Raw genomic sequence first — 11,203 nt, 5'->3', positions numbered from 1 at the left:
CCAAAGTTGAAGTCCGTATGTCCAAATAGGTTTAATAAGTGATTTGTAGATTATTATTTAAGTTGGTGAACTTGTAGTTTCAAATTAGAATACGGGGGCGTGCGTTAACAATTAATCTTTTAGTTTTTAAATGTTTATTCCAAGTGAATCATTGGATACGAAAAATGATTCTGAGTGGTGACGGTTAGTCAGTGAGGGTATTTTATATTATATTTATATTGTTATTAGTTTATTACCTATTATTAATACGGTAGCCGGTAAGTTGAATTAATATTATAAAATTACAACAAAAAAACTTAAATCGTTATTCTTGATTATTTAATATGTAATTTCCTCCAAATTCGAACATAAAATAACTATAAAAAAAATCGTGATTTATATTTTTAAGATTTTTTGGTTACGGAATGACCTATTTACGTGGAACCTTGTTGTAAGTTTTCAATCCTGAGCTATAAAAGTTTAACACTTTATAAATTTATAACTACAATTTCATTTTTAAATTTAAATTTGATAATATCTGTTTTTAAATTACAACAAAATAACCAAATCGCTACATGAGAAATCTAGTGAATATCCAATGTTGTAAAAATTTGAATTTCAATCGCTCATAAAAAATTTGACTTTCTTATAGATTTTTTTTTTTTTGAAAAAGGTCGAGATAAAGGTAGATAACTTTATAAGGAATCTTGTATTACATTTTAAAATCTTAGATTACAGTACCTTAATATTTTTAAAATGATAATAGATATTTAAGAACGAACAGTGGAAAGTTGCAAGTTTTTACGAATACTAATAAGTTTTGAATTAGAACAGAAACTAAAATTGTTTGATAACCATTATTTTACGGTGAATATCCAATTTCGTTAATATTTAAACTTCAGGCACTATTTTATAACTCTTATAAGCAACATTTATATGGAACCTTGTATTAAATTTTCAAACCTTAAGTATGAACTTTAAACTACAAAATAATTTTTAAATTTTGTCAAAATTTGAACTACAAATGTTTATAAAAAATTATTGTAAATTTACGATCAACTATTTTTTTTTACTTTGCAGTTTTAGCAACATAATATAAAGGACCATTTTATTATAAACATGACATTTATAAAAAAATTGTCAATAAAAGTATAAAAAATATACCATGTAATTAAAATGTTACTATAATCAATTTCAAGTATTTAAGTACAGTTTTTCATTTATTAATTACAAGAAAATAACAAAATTGATTTCATTGAAAACTGGGTTTATCTAAAAAAATCATGTTTTTTCTCACTTATTTTTTTTTAATCTTCCAATTATTTAGAAAATTATTGATAATTTTTACTTTTGGCCTAAAATCATTGAATATTTTATATTGTGCAATATACTGAGTTCTGTGTATTTATTTTAAAACAATAGTAATTATTTGGACCTAAAAGTTAAATTAATTATTAAAGTTTTTGTTTTTAGTGTTATTTGTTAGTTATGATATTATAGGTTTAATTGTAGAACACTTAAAATTAATTTCATCATTATTTGAAGACAAAGATCTAACACTACAAATATGACTCCGGATTATTGATATATGAATTCCATTATATTTTTTTTTATACCAGACCTAGAATAGATAAAGATATTCAACTTTCTATTCCTATGTTTACAGGTACATTCAAACTATTTGGAAATATCTGCCTGATTAAATAAGTACATTTATATTTTTATTAATGGAATAAACTAAAAAATAATAAATAATTTTATGTTTATTCATTAGCCACTTTGACAAGTTTAATGTTTGCAATTATAATATTTAATAAAGTGTTAAAAGTTAAAAAGAAGGTGGGCTAGTGGGTGTCGCTCTGGGCCTCTGCTGTACAGCACGGTCACTGTAATAGTGTAATAGATTACGTTAAATTTGAATTCAATGATATCATTGTATAAGAAAAACGATTCTTAGAAGAATCACCCTATGATATTATTAAGTATAATTAAAATGCACAAATGGCGTGGCATGGTAATAGATTTTCATTAGTTACATGCAATTTTACTAAGATTTTGAATAATAATATTGACCATAAACATTCAATTGTTCATCTATTCACCACATTTACAGAGTTTATAAAATGTTCTGAATGATTGACAGCTGACATTCTGACAAATTCATTATTATTAGACTGTGGTTTGATTTCCATTTATTAGACACTATAATATTCCCCAGAAAAAACGTCTCTTTGGATTATTGAAATTAATTTATCTTAATCTCATTAATTTATCTTATAAAATGAATAAAACTAGTACCTAGGTCACGACAGGCCTAGTAGGTTACAAGTTAAACTAATGCCTTTTTTCCTTTTAGCATAACCGTATAATGGCTTTGAAATTTTTGGTTTTTTGATATAATAATAAACAAGTCAAAACTAATATAAAATCAAAAAAAATCTGCAGTTGTCTAGTACCTATTATTTAATTGTAATAATGAATTACCAATAAAAAAAATAATGCTAAATAATCACACCCCAATAGTTATTTCTAATTTCTTAGTTTCTGACTATATTCGAGGTAAGTAGTGGAATACCTTCAACAACAGCTGTAATAGCCACAGAACACTGAAATAGATTTTTTTATGGTAAAAATTCTAGACACTATTATACCTAACATACGTATACATTTTCAATTTTGGTATTGTTTTGAACTGTTTATAGGTACCTACTTCAAACTTTATGAGAAATGTTTATTTATTCACGATTTGTGTATACTCGAGACATCAGGTTTTTGCTGCACTGTATTCAAAATTAAATATCCATAATTACTAATAAGTATAACACATACACTAGTTTACCACAACTAAAATAATTGAAATGTAAGAGTGATAATCAGCATAGACGATTTAACACTAAACTTATAGATAATATATTTATTTATTTATTTTTATGAAACGGAATGAGTCCAATACAAATATAGATATAAATCTTAAAGCTAAAGTATGTAACAGTATAAATTATAACAACAATATAGTGAAAAACATTACATAAATAGGAACTGGTTTAGTCTCCCAATAGAAACGATGGATCCTCATTCCCTAATCTCATCATTCGTGATACAGGACTGTTTCACAAATAATTCACAGAATAAAAGGCGATAAGAATGGGGAAGATGCTTTGAGAATTAAAACTGGGAATCTAAAATTAAGCTTGTTTAGTAGAATAGGCGAGTCGATTCGACCATCAATAAGTTTTGACAATAATGATAGGTTTGTTTGGACTCTTATTTATGAAAGATTAGCATCAGGGATCATAATCTATCATTGGGAATGGTTGAACGGATCATATTATTAATAATTCTTAGTTATTACTGCCTATTGGTAACGTGATCTTCTACGTTATTTCAAAAGTTTAGTATTCGCTACACATTTGAAATAGTGTTGAACGCCATAATATGTAACATAAGGATTGGTTAGTTTTTGTCATAAATACACAATGATAATAACACAAGTATGTGTAATTTTTCTAAGAAATAGTATAAGCACTAATCAAATCAGTAAAACAATTCTGTTCATCATTAAACATATTTTGTTGTGAGGAGCTTATAAGTTATAATATAATCATTCATCGCATACTTGATACAGTGTATCAAAGAAAATTAACAACAATAACAAGTTTAAAATAATATGATACTTTATAATATGTGATTGTGTTCCATGGCATTATGAAATGGAAAATTTTTAAATTTTGTTCATAACCTATAATTGTTATTCAGTGCCAACTAAATTGTATAGGTATTTAATAGTTTAAAACGTATTTTAAACAATTTGTACTTCTAAAAGATTTATAACAAGTAGCCGTTTTACTCTGCCATTTAAAACAATCAAGATGGTTATATTTAGGTGGAAAAAAGGCAAATAAATAAATATAGTCGTTTAGCGTTTTGTTTGGAATGGGAGAACTCTTATATAATAATAAAATGTTGTATAATTGATACTTACGTGACTCACTATTTCTGTATCTACGAGCTATTGAAAACAGTAAATGATAAAACGCGTACGTACACACTCCGTGAAAGTAAATTTAAGTAAGATATCATTTACAAGCAGTAAAAAACAAGTATCAAGCACTGTTGTGGGCCCGGACTCTGGGGTCTGGGGCCGGATTATTAGGTTATAGAAATCGAAATTTGTTTCGGAAAACACATGTTTGAGCGTCGTCGTCGTATAATATCGATCCGTAAACGCAATATTATGTGTATACCTTCATAACATAATATAAGAATGGTCCATTATCAGTTGTGTGTCGCTTTATCATTCGTAGGTCGCAACAGTGTGGGCCGATGGAGTGACTACGTATCTGTTCAGTTTTCACGACCGATCCAGCCCGGCCATCAGTCTCGCTATCAGTCATGGCTTTGTCGGTGTTTTGCAGCGGTGAACTGCCGGTGTGGTTGAGGGGGGGGGTAGGGGTCAAAGGTTTGGAAATTACAACAAAGCTGATAATATCGCGTCGACGTGAGGTTCAAACCCACCGGCCACTACCCCCGTCTCTACGTGTCGAGTGCGTCGACGCGCGCTTTGTACGTCTGTCGAGAATTTAGTGAGCTCGTCCACGATCAGTGACGAACATCGAAAACCAAACTACCTAAACAATAATACTATTACAAATTTCCTCGGGTCATGTTTAGTAAAAGTATTAATATACGCTGCAATTTAATTTGATTTATAGTGGGTATATGATGCGAGCTTGAAGGAGACGTAGTTACGATTCAGGACTCGGTATCCAGTGGAGCCGTTCAGTTTTTAATTCAGTATATTATTATAGTATATCACATAAATCATAAATGTCCGATAAACATTTCGAGAATCGACTATCGATCTACGTTCCACGCTTAAATGTGTTTTAAACGTGTATTATGAACTTAAAAGTACACATTACACTAGATACATTTTTCTTTTATAAAATCATATAGAAAATTCAATCCCGCAATCTCAACGTCGCACACACGATTACGTCCACTCGATAAAAATGCTCCAGTGCCTACACCAGTCGTGGTTTTCAAACTTTTATTAAACACAGCACACCGTGCTCCTCAAAAAATGTTCACGGCATGGACCTTTTTTATTGCTCTAAATAATTAGATGAACAAAATTGTTTTTAATTAAAATTAAATACATTTAATGCGAAATGTGTGATTGATGGTTGACATTTTTTCATAAAACCGCGGTTTGAAAACCACTGGCTTACATCGTCTACAATTGTCGTAAGCAAAATATTTTAACCTGCCCAAATTGTGTCCAAACAACACCATACCGCATACAGTAATGCCATACCGTGACCTGCGTATTCGAACTTATCGCAGGTAAGTACCTATATTATAATATTATTATGTCGTTACGTAATTTTCGTGTAAATTGGTTGCGACTGGCGTATACACTGGTAAATTAAGTTAGATAGCCGATAGGTTATTGTAAGGTTAATGAGAATGTTAAAAAAACAAAAGTATGGAATGAAGGGAAAGTTAGCAACAATAAAAGTTGCCCTACACGGCCACAAGTAGCAGCAGTAGCGATATAATGATTTAGGTACTGCAACAGCAACAGCTCAAGCTGCGACAGTGGCGGTCAATACATGTAACAGTCAACGTGATGCGTTTTGCCTAAGCTGAAGCTGTCAAGCTGATACGTATTTTTAATATATTTGAATTTTTGACGAAGTATAATACTTAAATGTTTGCTGAAAATAATTTATAAGACAAGATAAAAGATTATTATCATAATAAAATTCGTAATTAATTTACGATGTAAGTAACATAATATTATTAGGAGTAGGCAGGGACGCCCGGAGGGAGGGGCCAGTGGGGGCCATTGCCCCCCTGAGATTTTTCGTGTCACTTACGAAATTGGAAGTTTTTTTACATAAAGTTGATCTTGAGCGACTATTCGACAATCCTTGTATCTAACAAGTCATATAGGAGGTATTTAATCGCAATAAAATACATTACGATTATTTTCAATACTTTTGGCTGGTTAGGCGTAATTGCCGAAATCGTGTATGAAAAACATAATATTATAATAATCAAATCAAAATACTTGGAAAGCAATAAAGCAAACGGGATTATAAATTATATCGTATAATGTACGACGTTTACGACAGAATTACAGATAATATAATATTAAAACCGATTAGCGGTTTCTGCGATTGCGATATCGATATCTTACAAATTATATATTATTACACTAATAGTGTAAATTTTTATATAAAGTTAAATTTGTTTTTATTTAAAAAAAATTTTGTTTGCCCCCCCGTGAGCTGCATCTCTGCGGGCGTGCCTGGGAGTAGGTATTCTGTATTATATTATTATTATAGTTATATGTACAACGTACATTGTACTGTCCTATGTGTATTGTGTACGACGTGCGTTCGTCAGGCGCGCTTCCGAGTTAACAAAGGGATAATACAGGCGCACTCTGTCGAGTACGTGACCGACCTACACTCATTTCTTAAAAATCAAAATTCAAATACTCAATAATATTACAAAAAGTAGTAATTGGACGAGCGAGAGAAAACTGTTTCAGTTATAGGCTAGCCCGGTCACTGTAAACCGCGACGTGTCGCATACGGAGTAGTGAGTACTCGGTATGATATTTTCGTGTATCATATTATTTGGATATTATAGCCACTCGGCCCGGTGAGAAGAATGAGCGTAGTAGACGCGTAGGTACACGGCCAGTAGATTGTCGGTGAACAGGAAATGAGTTTTGCGGACGAGTAATCGTCCCGTGTGCGCGCGTAAACATTCCACGTTCGTTTGGGCATGCGCGTAGCTGAATGCTGCATACATAAATTGGTCGTTGGCCTCGCGAAGTCGCAACGAACGCGTGAATATTGATTCGGCGAGCGTTGCTATAGCAGCGGGCAGAAGAAATGTACTGGTTGCAGTGAGAGAGAGTGAGAGTAGGTGAGTCAGCGTGTGAAAGAGAGAGAGAGTAGGTGAGTCAGTGTGCGAGAGTGTGGCGTGGTGCCAACATTATTTTAAAGAGATAGCCACAACTTTTCCATTCGTACACATTACAATAACGAGCAAAAGAGAGAGAAGAGAGAAGCTTAACAACAAGATTATTAGAAAAAGATAGCAGACACTACGTCTATAAACCTATCACACGAACGGGTTTTGGCCATCTCTTTCCAACCCACGTCGTTATTTGTTATCACTACGAGTTGTCGTATTTAAGTTTTAATAATAATAAAAAAATAGCAACTACGTTCTGATGTAACATGAAACGTATAATATAATATTTTAATATGGTGCGTTCATTGACCTTATGACTTTTACTAGTAGGCGGAGCATATGAGGACAGCCGCGGTACTAGGCAATTTGCGTTACGGTGATATATTAAACACAGTTTATTGTATATTTGGTATTATTTTATTTTATTATTTACTAGCTGATCCCGTGCAGTTCGTTGCCCACTAAAAATGCCATCTGTATATGAATAATATGTATAAAATAATAATAATATCTTTAAAACCCATGGTAAACATTTATAAACAAAAAATTCCAATCGGAAATATCAAAATCCCTGTTTGAGCACCTCCCGATGTTGGTCCTCTCCCTTTTTAAATTAGCCTATCTTCTGACCAGAGGTCATTAACATTACTCCTGCCTTTTAAGAATGCATAAAGGACACACAGACAGAATGACAAACATTCATTTTTATATATATACAATATACATTGTATCATCTAGTGCGAATGCACTGTGTAATTCAATAAGTAGTAACACCCGAACGTCTGACCGCCGGAACTAGGTGCATCGTAGTATCGTACATCCATATTCCGTCAACTAGTATATAAGGTCTATGGGTGCTCTAAACATTTATCGAAACATCTCCTATTGGTCTTATTATTTTACTGCAGCTTTGGCAAATTGTGCTCATTATTTTACTCACGTCCTCGATCTCGATGAAAACAAAGTGGATAGAATTGTGAATCATTGACGACGATGCTTATACTTTTTTTTTTCCGTGTTAAATCACTACATGGGAGCCGAACTGTTTTCACTTTGCTTAGCCCCCACGCAGCATCGTTTATTTAATAATAAATGTTTACAACTTTGTTTTTGGACTCGCATGGGACGTGGTACACTTTCTTCACCTGCTGCTGATGTATATATGTATATCACGGCCCCATGGTGCCTCATAGTTTGTGTTTTTTTTTTAATTTATGCTTATACCTAGTGTAGGGTTTGCCATACGTCCCGGTACACATAATTAATATATTGATATTAAATTTATTATATTTTAAAGAACGTAACCGTCTTGAAGTAGAAACTGTAGAAAGTATCATTCAATGCAAATTTAATTTCAAAATGACTTGTTCGGAATTTCATACGTATACTATGGGAAAACCAGAGATATTGAAACAGGTGAAAAAGTCAGAAAAATATAATATTTCAAAATAAATAAATATTATTTCATTAATCAAATGTATCATCTAATTTTATTTCTTTCATAATTCAATGCTATTATTATTGTATTCTATATATAATATATATAATTTTATAATTAAAAAAAAAAAAAAGTTTGTTTAAATTATTTTTGTAAATGTCCCGGTAGTACTAACTTTTATAGCAATCCTAACCTAGTGTACTATACTGCTATATATTTTATTACAATGACGTCATTATTGTAACTTGTACCTAAAAAATGTACCAAATCAAAAGGCAGCATAGATTTATGAGTATCGATTGTTTTACAAGTCCACGCTATTAACGCACCTCGTGTATAATAAAGATTTAAATTAATCATAAACATTTACTCGTATTACCATATACGGTAATTTGTGGAACTAAATGTATGTCTATACTTTAATCGTAATTATATTTTTATTGATATAAGTAGTGGATTTGATATTTTGACGTGGCGATCGCCCTTCCCCCTTCGCCATTTGGACTATCTTTTTAACGTTATTTTTATTATAATATATAGCTAAACAAAAAGGAAATTTCATTTTTGAAAATACGCCCCCTCCCATGGGTGACGTCTGGATCTGCTACCGATTAGTACACAGTATAATATGAAAATAAATATAAATTTAATAATATGTAATATAATATGAACCTATTTATACATTTGTCATCGAATTGATTAAACGATAAGTAAATACGTAGATACAAGATACAACCAGTATAGGTACAACGACAAACTGCCCATACAAATCTATTTTCATTGATTTATAACTAGGTATATACATATTTTTTATTAATCAATACTATTAAAATATTTGAAAATGTTACTAGCTCGCTGATAAATTTAAAATTGTATAGTCGCTACCCATGCCCATACGTTAGTTGTTTACGCCTTACAAACTTACGACATAGCAAATTATATATTAGTTAGGGGGAGGTAAAATAATTTGCGATTATGCAATATACAGTTTATGTGTGTCATGGACGCGTGTGTGCGAAAACAAGCTTCCCCTTCTATAACCACATCATCACAGACAATGGCCAGTTATTACACTCTCGTTGGTTTCACGGCCACAATTCGCATGCAAAAAAATCGCGTTATTGCCATACTGAACTACAGATTAGACGGACCTGTTGCTTTGGCCACGAACATTGAATTTTTTTCGACATTTTTTGATTATGTTGCAAAGTTGTTATTGGTCATTTAAAACTGATAAAGAGTGTTTTAATTCTTATTTATTATTAGGCTATACTCTTTTTTAAATATGCAGACAAAATTATAATATAGTTTTGAATGCTTTTTAAAAGACGCATAATATCAAATTTAGCATTAATACATTTTTTTGGTGTTAAGAGGATGTCATACAACCGATTTTTAGGAGGTATACGATACAGGTAATTTTAATGAAAATTTGAGAAAATGTTTTAAAATTTATTAAATACCTATTATATAAAATGAAAACTAATTAAAATGATTGTATTATAAGTCTCAGCTAGTGATGGCTCGCGAGGTTCACGTAAAGGGGTGTAATATTTTTTTTAGATATGTTATTAAAAACATTTTTTTATATAAATATCAAAAATATTTTACTCAATTTTTTTTTTAAAAAAAACCTTTAGAATGGTTTTGGACGTTATAATACGTTTTAAAAATCAAATTCGTATCTTCCGTTCATTTAATATTAGGTTAACTTAGATGATGGATTGAAAATTATAATTTGACATTTGTTATAGCTGTTATGAGTTATAACTTAGGTATGAGTATGAAAATAATAACAGTTTAAAAAAGCTTATATCTCGCATTAATATTAAAATTCGTAAAAAAACGGACAATGATCTTAGCTTTAAGCTACGTAAACTATATACTAATGCTAACGATATAAGGTTGGCTCCGTTTGATAGCAGAACGAGCAAAATATTAAGTATACTACAATATAGTATAGTATTCTATTAATAGTTTACTAAAAAATCGATTGTTAAATATAATATATTTTATATATTAATTTGTTGAACTAGATAAAATATAACATGTGCCCACTTAAATACGCCCCTGAAAAATATATTAAAGTATAACTATATATACAAATTTATTATAAAAATACCTTTACCAGAACAAGAGGCAATGATAAAATTATTCTTTCTATCTTCCCTATTCCGGCACGCTTCCCTCTATATCGTTAATATATAGCCATTGATAATCCACTCTTAAACATCTATGGCAAGTGGCTGTGACCAATGAGGACGAGTAAGTACAGAAGTTTAAATGTTGAATGACATCGTGAAGTACCTATCGTACATTTGCATCGTAAAACCAAAGTGAAAACAACGTTCTAATTTAAAATTATTATTATTATTATTATTATAATGATAGTGTATATTTTGTATTCGACTCTTAAAGTACCTATATTATGTCTTTCAAATACACATTTATAAAAGCAAGTAATTTTTATTTTTTTTATTTTTATATTTTACTACCCATCACAATAACAATTTAGAATACAGGTACATTAAATCTCTATAAATATTATTTTTGCTTTACCTCGTATTTTTATTTAAACAAGTACATACATTTTTTTTGACGTTACTTAAATAAGCAAAAATAAAATTTTTATTGATTAGTAGGTACACAATTATCACAATAATATACGCAGTGTTGGGAATTATATAGATTTGAAATAAATTATCTTTCAAAGTATCTAGATAATTATGTTACGATTTATCTAATAATGTTTAGCTTAAATAAAAAATGGACTTATCTAGATAAATATTA

The 11,203-nt window shown here is 30.5% G+C and overlaps 1 protein-coding gene across 1 annotated transcript in view; it reads right to left on the bottom strand.

Moving 5' to 3' along the window:
- LOC100574613 overlaps positions 1-4,257 on the bottom strand; it is a 37,675-nt gene extending 33,418 nt beyond the window's left edge. Inside the window, exon 1 of the mRNA XM_016801364.2 lies at positions 3,962-4,257. The gene's annotated coding sequence lies outside the window, so the exon portion shown is untranslated. The remainder of the gene's footprint in view (positions 1-3,961) is intronic.
- Between the last annotated feature and the right edge of the window lie 6,946 nt (positions 4,258-11,203).

The sequence above is a fragment of the Acyrthosiphon pisum genome, chromosome X (assembly GCF_005508785.2).
Source record: "Acyrthosiphon pisum isolate AL4f chromosome X, pea_aphid_22Mar2018_4r6ur, whole genome shotgun sequence".
NCBI classification, from domain to species: Eukaryota; Metazoa; Arthropoda; class Insecta; order Hemiptera; family Aphididae; genus Acyrthosiphon; species Acyrthosiphon pisum.
The sequence above is the reverse complement of the archived record's forward strand: the minus strand, read 5'-3'. Positions and strand labels throughout refer to the sequence as shown.